The sequence below is a fragment of the Coenobita brevimanus genome, chromosome 12 (genome assembly GCF_032717465.1).
Source record: "Coenobita brevimanus isolate Jiangsu-jjx chromosome 12, ASM3271746v2, whole genome shotgun sequence".
Classification (NCBI taxonomy): Eukaryota; Metazoa; Arthropoda; class Malacostraca; order Decapoda; family Coenobitidae; genus Coenobita; species Coenobita brevimanus.
The window spans coordinates 13,257,992-13,274,228 of NC_136965.1; positions in this window are offsets into that span (position 1 = coordinate 13,257,992).

A 16,237-nucleotide genomic window follows, 5' to 3' on the forward strand; every position below is an offset into this window, starting at 1 on the left:
TCCATACACTCTCAAAACAGTCCACAAAGTTTCCCTGTCAGTTCTATCATACACTTTCTCTAAATCCATGAAGCCTAAAATTAATTCTTACCTTTCGCTAAATACTTTTCACACACCTGTCTCGCAGCAGACACCTGATCCATGCATCCCCTCCCTCTCCTAAAGCCACACAACTCACCACCAATCACTCCCTCTGTACCCTCCCTTACTCTCTTAATTAACACTCTACCATACACTTTACCTACAACACTCAGCATATCTATACCTATAAATCTAGTACACTGATACTTATCACCCTTATCTTTATACAACGGAACCACACACAAGCACTTTCCCAGTCAATTGGCACCATCCCTCTCACAAAACACACATACAATAATCTTACTAACCACTCAACAATAGTAGCTCCACCACCTTACAGGCATTCCGTAGCACACCTATCCATACCCGTGGCTTTCCCTGCTTCCTTTTCTTTTACTGCCTCCTGCACTTCCTCCATCGTGATCAAAGAATCATTCAACTCCCAATACATTTATTCCTAGCACCCTTCCATCTGCCGCATTCTCAGCCTCCCTTTCCTCCTCTGCATTTAACAATCTTTCAAAATACTCCATCCATTCAGTTAACATCTCTCCTTCCAGTGTTTTTACTCGCTTTCCCTCCTCACTCTCTCCATTTTGCACCCTTTTCACCTCCTTCCAAAACATTTTCTAATTCTGTTGAAAATTCTCAGTCAACCTCCTGCCCCACTTCTCATCTGCTGCCACTTTAGCATCACGCACAGTTCTTCGCGCTCTATTCCCCTTTTCCTTATACCTCTCATATGACACCTCATCCTTCCTCTGGAGTCACACTTCATATGCACGTCTCTTTTCAGTCACAGCCACACATACTTCCTCGCACCACCATTAACTTCCCTTCCTTACATCACCTCCCACTCGTGTCACACCACACACCTCATCCGCATGCCCCACCACAGCACTCTTAAACAACCACCATTTCTCCTCCACACTGACATTTTCCTGATCCTTTACTGCTTCTAATTCATCTTTCAACTTCTCATGATACTCTGTCATTTTCTCTCTTATCCACCTCATTCACTTTCAAAATATCCCTGCCACACCTAACTCTCCTAGCTTTCACCCATCCCTTACTTACTCTCAACTTTTTCCTCCATTAGGTAGTGGTCAGACATACCTCCACCCTTCCCTCTCAAAACTCTTACATCCAACAATCTTCCTATCACATTCCTGGACACAACCACATAGTCCATCAATGCTCCATCAACAACCCTTCCATCCTTCTATCTCACCCATGTATACTTATAAATATCTTACTTCTCATACAAGCAGTTTCCAATCACTATCTCTCGCTCAACACATATCCCTATCATTCGTTCCCTATTTTCATTTCTTCCAGGCACACCATGCTTACCGAGTACACCTTCAACTGCTACATTTCCCACTCTAGCATTCAGATCTCCCATCATTACCACATTCACATTCGCTCCAGAACTCTGCAGACACTCACCAACATCATTCCAGAAAGACTCCGTCTCTTCTGCATCCCTCTCACTACCTGGCCCACATGCACTCACAAATACCCACAACTTACGTTCAGATTTCGCTTTCACCCACATCAATCTCGATGACACCGCCTTCCTTTCAATTATACACAGCTGCACTTCCGGGCTCACTAACAAGGCCACATATCAGCAGCTGATGGTGATCTTTTGGTCGAGGTATTTCTACCATTAGTGCAGGTTTAGCTATTTGTATCACTAGGCTGTAGAATAGGCTCGTGATTTGTCCTTAGGCTTTTTAGTTTTAGGTTAGTTTTTTTCTCTCTCTCTCCTGTTAAGTAATGTAATATATAAACAATAAGGAAGGAAATAAAATGAAAATAATAAAAAAATAATTAACAAACATCATACATTCATAGGCCTACGTGTGTATATATATATATATATATATATATATATATATATATATATATATATATATATATATATATATATATATATATATATATATATATATATATATATATTGTGGTAGGTGGTGGCAACCATCATCCACTCACTTGATGTATTGCTGCCTACTTCCTCCTTAGTTTTTATCATTCTTTTTCTGTGCCTGCCCTCCTCTCTTCCTATTTCTCCAATCTTTCCTGTCAGTACTTATTGCTTTTCTTTCCTCTACAGGTGGCTTTACGTTGAGTAAGAAGCCAAATGGTTTCCTGTAAGCCAAGAAACCATTTACAACGCTGGGTGGTAACCATATAACCAAACCATAAGTGCTCCCTACGTGTCAACAAGTGGGTTGGTGGAGGGTTAGTGCCCCTCCCTGTAAACAAATAATTCAGAGTCAGATGGCCACCCCTTACGGGATTATGGCTTGTGGCAATATATATATATATATATATATATATATATATATATATATTTATATATATATATATATATATATATATATATATATATATATATATATATATATATATATATATATATATATATATATATATATATATGTATATATATATATACATACATTGTGTGTTTATTTATTTATTTATTTTTTTTTTTTTTGATCGATTGTACGCCGGTATGCTAAGTTTATATTTTACCTACCAACAAAGCTCCAGGCCCAGATGAAATCCCGCCAATTGTTTTGAAAAAGTGTTCCCTAGAACTTGCCTCTGTTCTTGCAAAATTATTCAGACTATGCATACGTACTTCTTCATTCCCTAATTCGTGGAAAGAAGCCAATATCCACCCAGTTCCAAAGAAAGGAAGTTCCTCTGACCCCTCTGATTTCAGACCAATAGCCGCCACATCTTCTCTTGGTAAGGTTTTTGAAACTGTAATTAATAAGCACATAGTTAAACATCTTGAATCCGACAACTTAATTAGTGATTGACAATATGGTTTTCGCCAAGACAGATCCACCATTGACATACTCGATCTCCTAACTGATACCAACCATCAATCAGTCGACCTTACATGGTGAAACTCATGCAGTAGCCCTGGATATTTCTAAAGCTTTCCGCAGAGTGTGGCACCGTTCCCTGTTGTTCAAACTCTCTTGCTATGGGCTAAACTTTCCTTTGATTTCCTCATATCTCAGCAATAGAAAAATTAGAGTAAAAGTAGATGATGTATATTCCACTTCCCACTCAGTTAATCAGTTCTGGCACCAACCCTGTTCCTCGTTCATATTAATGATCTCATATCTGTCACCCACAATCCCATCCATTCATATGCAGATGACTCAACACTTCATAGTTCATTCACACTCAGACATCCATTTACAAAGTCCGATATCTCTAACTCTCACCTCAGTACAGCCATCTCTTTAAATCAAGACTTATCCACGATCAGTGAATGGGGACAAAACAACCTTGTCGCATTTAATGCTAGTAATACTAAACATATACAATTTACTAATAGGCAGGTATTGCCAGAATCGTATATTACATTCAGTGCTACAAATATTCCCATTTCCAAAAGTATTGAAATTCTCGGGGTCTCGCTTAACAATGCCCTCAGCTGGACCTCTCATGTCAGATCACTTGCTAAAACAGCCTCAAAGAAACTTGGATTATTGTACAGAGTCCGTAACTTCTTCACTGACGAGCAGTTTTTATAATTTATAAGAGTCATGTGCATTCTCAGCTTGAATACTGCTCACCCTTGTGGAGCGGATGTGGAGAGGTTGCATTAAAACAAGTAGACAAAATTCAGAACAAAGCTGTTAGAATTATTAATAACCCTGCTATTACTAATAAACTACCTCCCCTACAAGTAAGAAGGAATGTTGCCTCCCTTGCGTTATTTTACAGATATTTCTACGACAAATGCTCAGACGAAGTTGCGTCCATGCTGCCACCTCTCCATGCCTTCCCTCGTGCTGCACGGGCAGCTGGCAGCGCTCATGACTGGAATGTCACTCAGCCATACTGCAGAACTTCTGCCTATCAGAATTCTTTCATTCTCCTAACTGGATCTCTCTGGAACTCGCGTCCCCAGAGTTGTTTCCTTCCAGACTTCAACCTACTGCTGTTCAAGTCTAACTGTTACAGATATTTTATGAACAGCGGATACCAGTAATCTGGTGCATGGATTTTTTTTTTAATTCATGTTTTTCCTTCCTCTGTTCTATTATTAAAAAAAAAAAATAGGAGTAAAGCATTAAAAAGGACACACAGTATACACCCTAAGCCAAAAGCAAAGCATTCCGATTTCCGTTGGACAAGCAGACAAAGCAGCTGGAAGGTGAGGTGAAGAGGCATGATGCAAAATACAGAGGAAACAAAGGGAAACATATCCTCAGGCTATACACTCACGGCCCTGGGGATGTTCATGAAGGGCTGAAGGGCTTACCTGGCCATGCCTGCCACTCCCAACCCCTTCTTCCCTCCGTTGCTCTCTCTCTCTCTCTCTCTCTCTCTCTCTCTCTCTCTCTCTCTCTCAACACACCACAACAAAATGTAAGCAAAAATGTACATACATACATACATTCAGAGAGAGAGAGAGAAAGAGAGAGAGAGAGAGAGAGAGAACATAAGAACATAAGAAGAGAGAATAACTGCAGTAGGCCGGTTGGCCCATGCTAGGCAGCTCCTAGAAGAGTAACTGAACTACTAGAATGAGATAAGGATAGCAAAGAAGAAGGCTCTCCCCAGCCCTCCAAACCCTCCAGCTGATGTCGGCAGGAAAAAGTCAGAAAGAATCCCACGCAGTATAGAAAAACTGGCGTGGACATTTTACAGGAAAGTGTGAAAGGAGAATAGAGACTATCACAGTGTAACCTGAAAAGGAAAAATTATGAATTAGTATTGGTTATAAGATTTTTTTTTTTCTATATCCACCCCTTATTAGTCATATGCTTATCTAGTGTATGCTTGAAACTCTCAATGGAAGAGGCAGCAACCACTTTACTAGGTAGCTTATTCCATTCGTCTACTACTCTATTACCAAACCAATTTCTACCTATTTCCTTACTGAAACGGAATTTTTCTAGTTTGAAACCATTACTTCTAGTTCTATCCTGTATGCTCACTTTAATTACCTTGCTAATATCATCCACTTAAACACCTCAATTAAGTCTCCCCTTACTCTACCCCTCTCTAGCGAATGCAGACTTAGTCTTCTCAGTCTGTTTTCTTATGACAGGTTCCGAACGTCATGTAGTATTTTTGTCATTCTTCTTTGTACATTTTCTAGCGAATTAATATCCATTCTATAGTAAGGACACCAAAATTGTACTGCGTAGTCAAAATGTGGCCTTACTAATGGTAGATAAAGTTACAGTATTACTTTCGATGATCTATTGTTCACGCTCGTCGAAATAAATCCTAGGACCCTATTTGCTTTATTTCTCACATTAATACACTGTTGCCTTGGTTTAAGGTCGTTACTAACCATAACTCTAGATCCCTCTCGCATTACGATTTGCTAATTTCTTTGTTATCTAAGCTGTATTTAGTATCTCCAATGGTCTTGCCTACGTTAAGTACTTTACATTTTTCAACGTTAAATTCCATTTGCCAAGTTTTAGACCATTTGGACAATGTACTGAGGTCTTTTTGTAAGTTATGGCAATCGTCAGTCGAGTTAATGATACGCCCTATTTTTGTATTTTCGGCAAATTTGCTGATGCTGCTAGTGACTCCTAAGTCTAGATCATTTATATATATAATAAATAACAAGGGACCGAGTACTGAACCCTGTGGTACACAGCTAGTTACTAATCCCCAGTCCGACTTAGTTCCATTTATTAATACTCACTGCTTTCATCCTTTCAGCCAGGATTCTCTCCATATTAAGATATCGCCGTCTATACCGTGTGCTCGAATCTTTCTAACTAACCTTTCGAGTGGGACCCTATCAAAAGCTTTACTAAAGTCCAGATAAATAACATCGTAAGCTTTATCGCTGTCTACTGCCTCATAGACCTCCCAGTAGAATGACAAGTTTGAGAGGCAGGGTCGTCCTTGCCTGAATCCGTGCTGACTTTCTTTTATAAATTAAATCTCTAAGTGTTCTCTAATCTTAATTGCCAAAATTGACTAACATTTTTCCTACTATTGACATTAGACTTATCGGACGATAATTCGACGCAGCTGATTTATCACCCTTTTTAAAGATGGGCACTACGTTTGCGGTCTTCCACGCCCCTGGAACTTCTGATATCAAAGAGTCATTAAATAATGTTAAAAGTGGCTGACATAATTCTTCTTTGATTTCTTTTATAATTTTTGCATATATATCGTCCGGACCTGGCGATTTTTGAGGTTTTAACTTATTAAATTCTTTCAATACGTCTTCCTTACTAATGGTTATTTTACTAAAGATATTTTCTGTATTCTCATCGGAAATATTTGCTGCTTGAGGGACCAGGTCTAGATTTTCCTTGGTGAATACTGATATGAAATAATTATTTAGGATGGAGCACATTTCATTATCTTCACTGGTAATGTCACCTGATTCTGTTCTGATTGGTCCTATCCTATCTTTATTTATCGTACGGTACATTTGATAAAAACCCTTGGGGTTTTCTTTCGATTCACTAGCAACCTTAATTTCATAACTTTTCTTTGCTTTTCGTGTCTCCCTCTTTACCTTTGTATTTAAAATCGCGTACCGGTTACACAAGTGTTCCTCTTCACGTTTTATTTTTCTATATATTGCTTTCCTTATTCCTATGAGAGATTTTAATCTGTTGTTTAACCATCTTGGTTCTGAATTATTCGTTCTACTGTAAATGGTTTTGAAGGGATATATCTATCTTGGCCTGCGTGTATTATATTTACTAACTCGTTATACTTCTCACTGGTCAAATGTCTGCTTGGTACTGGATCTGAGTTAATCCCCATCACCTGGACTACACTCCCATCTGCCACCTCACCCTCCACAGACACCTGGCGCATATTCCCACATGTTTCCTGCCCCTCACCTATGACCTGGGATTCCCCACTGACCTGCCACTCCCTAAAATAGCTATTCTCCCTAGGGAATACCGCTAAAAAATTAGCTCTTAAGCCATCGAAATCTCCTAGACGAAAATTAGGAACCGTGGAGGTATTTTCAGTGGAACAGACATCCCAAATAAATTTGAACTTAATTTCTTCATGATCGCTATTACCAAGTCGTCCACCAACCTCTATATCACTAATGATATTTTCTTTATTAGCAAAAATCAAATCTGGTATATTGTTACCTCTGGTGGGCTCCCTGATATACTGATAAAGGAAATTATCCTGTACTACCTCTAGAAATTCCTCTGACTCTGCATCCCCTGTCTGATTTCTCCAATCTATCCTTGGAAGATTAAGGTCGCCTACAATTATTATTACTAAGCTGGGCTGTGATGCTTTCCTAATTTCCTCCCAAACGTATTTACTACCTGCTCTACTTGATTTAGGAGATCTGTAAATTGCTCCTAAGACTAATTTCTCCCTATTGTTACTAATTTCAAACCAGACACTTTCTGTGTCCCTATTTACTTTAATGTCTGCTTTATTGTAACAGTTTAACCCGTTAGCCGCGGGTATTGGAGTGGAAAAATTCCTGTGGCTGCGGATTCCTGGCCATAAATTTAATGTAGGAAAACAGCATAAACTATACACCAAGGTATTCGTCTCATATCTGTGCAACCACTAAAAATACTTTTTCTCGCTAAAGTTTATGGTTGTTACATGATTATACTTACAAGATGACGAGGGTTGTGGCATATGGCATCGATTCGGTTGCTCACTTCAGAGAAAACTTGGGCAGGTGTAGGTGTTTTGAGTAAGGTGACCAGAGTCCCGATTTTAGGCGGGACAGTCACGCTTTATTTTAGGTCTGTCCCACTTATTTAATTGGGACTAAAATGTCCCACTTTTTTTTGCAAATCATCTTATATGTCCCCCTTTTTTTTGCAAATCATCTTACATGTCCTGCTTTTAGAACATTACCATTACATTAGATATAAGATGGTCTTTTATGAAACTATGATGAATTAGTAAAATTATGCATAATTAGTAAAATTATGTGTAATTCAAACCAAATGAAATACCGTCTTGTTAATAAAGACTCTGTTATACTCACTGACAACTTTGGTTGGCCATTCATCGTATCATACGATGTGCTTGGAGTTTATCTCAAACGTTAGTGTTTGATTAACAGCCTCAGAGCGGGGTGCAGTGCTGTATCTATTGTTATGGAACAGAGAGAGATAATGAACACTTCAAGTGAGAACACTAAAATCATCACTGTCCCGCAAAGTTCCAGGTTCAAAACAAAAGACTTAGGTAAAATTACAAGTTAAAGTGTACTGCTCAAACTAACAACTAAACATTCAGGACTCATAAGGATAATGTAATGGCAAAACAGGTTACATATATGGTTAACTGCAATAGCCTCTATTAACACGAATTTAGCAAGAGTAAATTTATCTAAGTCAGCCCTGATAAAATGAGAAAACCGGATAATGCTCAGTTAATGCAAGATATAATATTATTACAGATACAAAATATTATTAATACTGGCTGACAGTAAAAACTTTACCAGGCTTACGAATTAACGCCCTATTCCACACAGTACAAGAAAAATAGTAATAACACTTATACTCAAATTATACAGCAGCTAGATGGCTGGAGACTTCCTAAGCACTCACAAAAATAATAATACACTATACAGGGGAGGACAGAGATGTGAACAAAATCAGGAGTAGATCTAAGTGGCCACTAATGCAGAGACTGAGCTCATTATACAGGGGGCCGGCAGAGCTTGATTCAACTTGCAAGAAGGACGCGGAAATGAAGGCACAAGGGAGGAAGAGTTGACAGTCCTGCTCTGAACAACAGAAAGAACGACTTACTCTACCATAAGGAGGAGAATGGGGGAGTGAGGTAGAACACGCAAGCCTGGTCACTATGTAAGCCACGAGGCGAATTGTGATCAAACATGCAGCATACTGTACGTTAGAATTATACAAAGGATGATGAAATCATAGGCTATGTAACACCTCCCCACAAAAAAAAAAGAAATTTACAAAGGAAATGTCTTATTACTATAAAACAATCTGTCTAAAGTCTAGATAAGCAATCTGCAATAACATTTTCTTTCCCCTTGACATGTTGTATGTCTAATGAATACTCCTGAGGAAGTAGACTCCATCTTGTCAATCTCTGATTTTTATCTTTAAACTTACTAAGGAATTTCAGTGGGTTATGATCGGTATAAATGACTATGGGGTCAAAACCAGAACACAAATAAAATGAAAAATGCTGTAAACCCAAAATCAAGGCCAAAAGCTCTTTCTCAATAGTTGAGTAGTTCTTTTGAGGTGGAGTGAACTTCTTACTGTAATAAGATACAGGGTGTTCAATATCCTAATCATCCTCTTGCAGCAAAACAGCCCCAGCTCCTGTATCATTTGCGTCAACAGCCATCTTAAAAGGCTTAGCAAAATTTGGAGTAGCGAGCACTGGCTGACTTAATAGGATAGCTTTAAGTTTACTGAAAGAGGATTCACAGTTATCGGTCCAGACAAATTTAACTCCCTTTTTCAGTAGGTCTGTAAGTGGTGATACAAGAATTGAAAAGTTAAGAACAAATCTCCTGTAATAACCTACCATTCTTAAAAATCTTTGTAGCTCTTTCCTACTTTTAGGTCTGGGAAGATCACTTATAACCTGAACCTTAGCTCCTGGTGGTGCAACGTGTCCATCACTTTACGTACCCAAGGCACTGAACGTTAGCTTGACCAAACTCACACTTTGATAAATTAGCTACAAGATTAGCCTGAACCAAACACTCAAGAAATTTACTGACATGACATAGGTGATCTTTCCAGTTGTCACTGAAGATTAATACATCATCAATATAAACAACACACCCTCCCAAAGCCTCTGTTACAGCATTCATGAGCTTCTGAAAAGTGGCTGGTGCATTCTTCATACCATATGGCATTACAGAACATGCAAATGTCTTTCCTAGTGTTACAAAACATGAGATCTCCCTAGCACGTTCAGTCATAGGTACTTGCCAGTATCCCTTTAACAAATCAAACTTACTTATGTACCTAGCCTTTCCGATCTTGTCTATGCAATCTTCCACGCGAGGGAGAGGGTAAGTGTCTGTTTTGGTTATCTGATTAACACGTCTGTAGTCAATGCAAAGCCGCTGTGACCCACCTGGCTTAAGGACTAGAGTGACAGAACTCCTCTCGCTCTGACAGGGCTCAATCATCTTGTGGTCCAACAAGTAGCCAAGCTCCTTCTGGATGAGAGGAACTTTCACTGGGTTCACACGGTAAGGAGGCAGTTTAATTGGCTTTGCGTCTCCAACATCGACATCATGCATCAACACAGTGGTTCTTCCTGGACTGGCACGGAACACTTGCGGGTATTCCTGCAGTAATGCCGAAAACTCCTGCCTTTCCTTGGGAGCTAGATGAGAAAGCTTAGTCTGGAGATCATTCATGATATCAGGATTCTTCCTCAAACTATCACTCAGGCTCATGCTGCTGTTATGAGTCCATATTATATTTATAAATCATAATAGATAGATAGATAAATACACAGATAGACAGCTCTATGCGAGCCTGGGAATGGAAAATGATCTTGCAAGTTAAACTGAGGAAAAGCTGATGACAGATTAGGAAGTAGCAATGTCAGGAGATGATGCAGTTAGTTTGTCAGTGAAACAGCAGGAGAACAAAGCCTAGTGACATACACATATACTCACACACAGGTTTCTGGAACTTTCCAACCACAGTGTAACACACGTGACACGACCCCTGTTTCACCAGAATTTAGGAAAGATAGCTCAGAAGGAGAGAGGCCATAGAATCGGCAGGTGGTAGGGAGAAAGGCTTAGCAACTTGGAAGAGAGAGAGAGAGCGAGACAGGGAGGTAGCCAGTGGGACTCTACTTATACTCACTCGTGTGTGAGAGACTTTGTTATTATTTCCAAGACAAATAAAAATAGTCCCATACTCTTCTTTACCTCTCCTGTCATTGCATGACAAATGGGAACCAAGATTATCTACTTACAAACAACTCAAGTATAACAACCGCTCGTCCACAAGTCTAATGTATATAACTTCTCTACAAGTAACTACAGTCTTTTTATGACATTTGGTAGCAGCGAATGTATACGAACCTCGTCTACGAATCAACAGTGAATTCCTACAAAATATCAAGATTGCAAACAAAAAAATACCTCTTACAACCAACAACTCACAACCAGCTCCTGACAGTATTCTCTCCAACCAGCCCCCTCCGTCTCCCCGATCATCACACTGATGTAGAGGTGATGAGGTCACAGGACGCCTTGCAAGTAGTTTAACAAAGTACTGATATAAACAATCTTGAAATTTCTACGACGAACCAACGAACTACAACCATCTACAATCAACTACAAGTAACAACTCTACGACTCGTCTGTATAATCTTCTACACGCACCTACAAGTAGCGGCAGTCTTCATCCTACAACGAGTATATCACAAGAAAAAAGGACCGAGAATACATCAAGAAAGAAAAAACAAAACAAACAAACCAAGAGTGAGATACGACTCACAACTCACAACAACCAGATCTCACCCTCCTCTCTCTGCTACATCCACCCAACCTCCACCGCTGACGCAGGAGTGAAGAGGTCAAGACACGCAGCAAAACACCAGAGCCACATTTATAACGCGACTTACTCACCTTTCTTCACCCAGCTTAAGCATCGCTACTCAGTATTCACCACAGCTACCAGTGTGGGAAGCCGACGTCACCATGTGCTGAGATGACATCACAACGCGAGTTTGCCACGGCAAGCAACGTGTGACTGACACTAGGGACTTCTCACCCACTACTCATTACTCATTATTCACATAGCTCCTACTCATACTCATTTATTTCCACAGCACTGAGTTGGAAATTCGACGTTCTATGCTGAGGTTTGCCTGGGACAGCTGTTAACCACCACAAGCACCAGGCCATGGAATTTCCTGAGTAATATCGTCCATCAACACAGCACTAGAATTATCAAGAGATCTTCAATCAACCCTGCATTTTTCTTCCGAGATTGACTTTTGTATCGACACACCTCTACGATCTGTATCAAGTGGGTAAAATTATACTTACTCATTTCTTCTCAGTGCTAAAATTATCTATATTCAACTTTTTTTACTTATTTCCATATATACACTTATACACTCACTATCTATCATTTATTTCAACTTATTTACTCATCCATTTTGTTAGAACATAAATAAACAAAAGGCGTATTTCATAACACCATATCTTAATGACAGGAATATTTTCGCCACCACCCACGTTAATATCAGATGACACACAATTAGCCACAACAACAGACTCACAATTAAGAGAGCACCAAGGCAACCCACCCTTTGTACAAACCTCACCACAAACGAAAGACCAAGAAACAAATACGGCACTTTCAGATTATGAGTGGGAAACCTCCCCTGACATAGCAAGTGAGGACTTAATTTCTGCCTTGCATACCTATCAGGATATACTTGATATAGTGCAACGTACAGGCGAATCCTATTCCACCATTCCCTCACACAACGATAAACAAGTCCAAGTTGAATTAACAGAGCAAACAGTGAAAATGAATCAAGAAACAAATACCGCTGATCTAACAACCACACCCCAAGTGTTTGTGTATCATGAGGATAAAACTGCCCCAAAATTCTCTGGCACAGAAAAAGATCGCATTGATGTCATTTCATTAGTCAGTCAGTGCAAACAAATGTTCATTAAGCGCCACATACTAGATGAACAAGAGAAAATTGCTATTTTTTCATCTTGCATAAGCCAGGAAAGATGTCCAGCAAGCAATTTATTGCGCTCAGATAAGCTCCATAAAGCTAGGGCATATGATGAATTTAAAACTGAATTTTTGAAGAAATTTTCTGGAGGTATGAACTTCTTGCCAGGTATAATTCCAGAATTACACAAAATTGTAGATCTTGTAAGGGAGCACACTACAAACCATGTGCTCAGTGAAATAACTGCTGATGTCTCCACAATCAAAAGAACATTGTTAGTTACTTTGGAAAACTCAAGTTGGATAACAGATGATGGAAAGATGTCTCCAGACCTCGTCGTGGACATCATTGGTTATGTAGCTGCCTTGTGTAAATTTCCTGATAGGACCCTTAAGATCGCCAAGACGATCGCGTACACCCCAGGAATGTGTTTGCTAGACTTAATGAACGAGGTAGAGATGCAGTGCAGTAAAGCAGGTATGGTTGACACACATGCACATTCTAGTAGAATGAGGGTACCTGAGATAGTATCAGCTGTGAAAACATCTACACCGACCCCAAACAGAGAACAAAATCGATCGCGACCTGAAAGCAGGCAGACCAAACAACCAAACATGACGAGGCCTCGATCACAGACGCCAGGCTACAGGCAGTTTCATAAGTTCTCGTGCAGCCCGAGCAGGTCTCGCGCCATAAACAACACTACTTATGGGAAATCACATCGTAGGTCACAGTCAAGGGATAGGTCCATTCTATGTCATTATTGTGCAAAACCAGGACACACAAGGTATGAATGCTTTATCAAAGCAAAAGAGGACAAACAAAAGACACAAGGATTTGGTCCTTACTGTAGGCATCATAGATACCAAGGGCACTGGACCAGTGATTGCAAAACAGTAGAAAAAATTGTGTCTATGTTCAAATCGGGGGAAGACCAAGTCATGACAAAAAACGAACAAAAGTAAAGAAAAACAAGTCTAAAATTCACATAGGAGGCATGTTGGGGAATGAGTGTATCTTGATACCAGCTGTATGTGAGGATCAAAACGTTTCCTTATTTTTAGACACAGGCTCTCCAGGGAACTTAATAACACATGAAGAAATAAATAGAATTCTTAAAAATAAAAAGAAAGTAACTTTTCTGGATGAAGCTGATTTAGATTTATACACGGTAGATGGACAACAAATTACAGTGAAAGGTATGAAAAGATTAAATATCAGTTTCACAGAGACTACAAGACCATTCTCTGCATTTTTCTATATCGTTGAAAACTTAGCAATTAAAGCTCATATGTTACTGGGCTTAAGATCCATGAGAGCAGAGAACATAACTATACCCCCACAAATGAATGGAATAGACTTTGACAAGGAATTCATAGAGGAAATACCATCAGAGCCCTCACCGATTGGTAAAAAAGAGCCAAAAAGAATTGGTAATATTAAAGGCTTAAACAAACATACACAAACAGATGAGTGTATAGATACACTCCCACCACCAACCCCAGCCTCCAGAATTAGTGACCCAGATAACAGTACTGATTTATCAATTTTTCCAGCCCATCTCACTAATGATTTAGTTATACCACCTAATTCCTACATGAAAGTTACCATAAAGAGCAAATTACGGAACAATACTGTTCTTGTCTTAGAAGAATTATGTAAAGGGATTGTCAGTAGAAAACGCATTATGTCATACGAACGACGAAGGACAAACTCAGATATTCATAATTAATCACATGAATGGGGAAGTTCAGTTGAAAAACGGGACTTGCATAGTTAATATTGAAAAATGTCCTGCCCCTGTGAAGGAAATAGTTATAGCTGGAGTGACAAGTGAGATAAAATCTACGGATAGAGAAAGAATAAAAGAGAATTTAATTCACTCAGGTGAATTTGATGAAGAAAATGATTTGTTAACCCTGCTGGAAACACACAGGGACACCGTAGCATTGCCCGGAGAACAATTAGGGTGTACTAACTTGAATAATCACATGATTAATGTGCACCCAGAAACACCACCAATTTTCGTACCAGCTTACCGCATACCACACTCCCAACGTACACTTGCAAATCAGTATGTCGATGAAATGTTAAAACTTGGAATTATTGAGCCTTCAGTCTCCCCGTGGAATGCCCCATTATTCTATGTGCCCAAACGAAATGGAGAAATGCGTGCGGTGGTAGATCACCATAAACTAAATAATCACACAATCACAGACAGATTTCCCATGCCATTGCTAAGCGACGTTCTACAGATTATTGGTCCTGAGAATAATATATTCTCGACCATCGATCTCCTAAACGGCTATTATCAGATCCCGGTATCGAAGGAGTCACGTAAATACACTGCCTTTTCAACAAACAGAGGCCATTATCAATATACAAAAATGCCAATGGGACTGAGGACAGCCCCAGGCACATTCCAGCGTCTTATGAATTACGTATTGTCCGGAATTTTAGGACAAGGAATATTGTTTATCTTGACGATATTATAATCGCAACGAAGAATATTAAAGATCATCTCAGGAAATTAGACTTACTCTTACAAAAGCTTAGTGATGCTGGTTTAAAAATTAAACTTTCTAAATGCAAATTTTGCTTTAAGGAAATAAATTTCTTAGGCCACAAATTAAGTTCTGATGGTATTCACACCACTGATGACAAAATACAGGCAGTGAGAGATTTTCCTGAACCCCACTACGACTGACGAAGTTAGACAATTTTTAGGTCTGGCTGGGTACTATAGGTCATTCGTACCACAGTTCTCTCATATAGCCTTTCCTCTATTCCACCTACTCAAAAAAGATGCTGTATTCCAATGGGAAGAAGAACAAAAAAGGGCATTTAACAATCTACAAATTAAACTAACAAATGGACCTTGTTTAGCATATCCAGATTACACAAAATCATTTCTTATTTGTACAGATGCATCACTTAAAGGATTAGGGGCTGTACTGATGCAGGAAGATAAAAGAGGAAAAAATCAACCAATTGCATTTGCCAGCAGACAAACAAGAGGTGCAGAGAAAAATTATTGCACTACAGACTTAGAGGCACTTGCAGTGGTTTTTGCATTACAAAAGTTTCGAGATTTGGTACATGGTTACGAAATCCACTTATTCACCGACCATAAACCACTGGTGGGTATGTTTAAAGAAAAACTCCTTTCTGGGAGGAGAGCAAGATGAAAATGTACAGTTGAAAACTACAATGTACAAATTCATTATATACAAGGTAAAATGAACATAGTAGCTAACGCATTATCTAGGAACCCGAACACAATTCAGGTCGCGGCGTTAGATCTCAAAGGAAATATCCCAAACCACGAGGATATCGCAAAGGCACATAGACTTGACCCAATACGGTCTAAAGTTATATACAAGTTAGAAAGTGGAGATGACATACAATTACCCAAACTGCATGTCCCACTCGAACAATTCATAATGGTCAATAATACATT